At 32.2% G+C, this 1,089-nt stretch overlaps 1 protein-coding gene across 1 annotated transcript in view; it reads right to left on the bottom strand.

The window, feature by feature from the left end:
• The window catches only part of LOC119582390 (adenylate cyclase type 2-like), a gene marked incomplete in the record, with an annotated part of 138,831 nt that overhangs the window by 99,354 nt on the left and 38,388 nt on the right, over positions 1–1,089 (bottom strand).

Raw genomic sequence — 1,089 nt, 5'->3', positions numbered from 1 at the left:
CTAACTCTATTTTAAAATATAAATTGATAAAGCGAATAGGCAGAGATTTACAACATCCACATAAGAAACCAAACAGAAATCTTAATGAGTTGCTATGACCGACTTTTAAAAATATATCTAAGAAGTAACGAAGCAACAGCAGCTTTTCAGCCTTTCTGACGTACAGCATGATACATTGTCACTTGTTTTTATTCATGTTCGTTTCATTATCTTTTCTGATGATATCTCTTGCTGTGATAAGTCAATCATTCATAGTTTCTTCAAGCAATTTCTCCTTTGGTTGTACGGGAAAACGACACAGAGGCAATAACAACAACAACACGTAGGAAAGGGCATCACATCACAAGACGATCTTTCAAAGTAGTAATCACCATCTCTTTCAAGGAATCTTGAAAAGAAAATTACGTGAACTTGTGTTTCCTCTTTAGCTATTCACGGATACCAACGGGTGGCTAAAAACCTATCTGCAGGAATATAAATGTATTTTGATTAATCGGAGGAAAAAAAAATCATACGGATTAGTATATCAATAACCCCTTTTTATCATGTTACCAAAAGGAAAAGTAATTCAATATAATGAGCATATTAGAAGCCGCTCAGATGCATATTGATCAGAAATGCAATCTTTCTAAAAAAAACAACATGGTATTCTCTCATCACTCTTCTGTTTAGACATTATTTACACGCATTAACGCAAATACTTAAGGTATATCTATAATTGTATTCTCTCTTTCTTTGTACCTTTTCCGTTTCCTGCTACTCTGGGAATGAAGGATCTTGCATTTATTAAAATAGTCCACTTTATATTGCGTCATTTTCACAATCAGCAGCAGTACCAACATATGCAAACTGTAACAACGTCATTTAAGAGTGCTCAAACTCAGACCTAATACACATTTATCTAAGTAAAATCATGTTGTATTGCAGAACCTTACAGTTCGTAATTGTTGAGATAAAAAACAATGTTTAGTTCCTTGTACATCATAAGATTAAAAAAAAAAAAAATTAATTCATATTACTTACTTGGGTTTTTGTTATTTCTAGTGATAATTAAGTGGTTATAATTTTTGTTGTAGTTGCTGATGTCGT

Source organism: Penaeus monodon, chromosome 15 (assembly GCF_015228065.2).
Source record: "Penaeus monodon isolate SGIC_2016 chromosome 15, NSTDA_Pmon_1, whole genome shotgun sequence".
NCBI lineage: Eukaryota > Metazoa > Arthropoda > Malacostraca > Decapoda > Penaeidae > Penaeus > Penaeus monodon.
The sequence above is the reverse complement of the archived record's forward strand: the minus strand, read 5'-3'. Positions and strand labels throughout refer to the sequence as shown.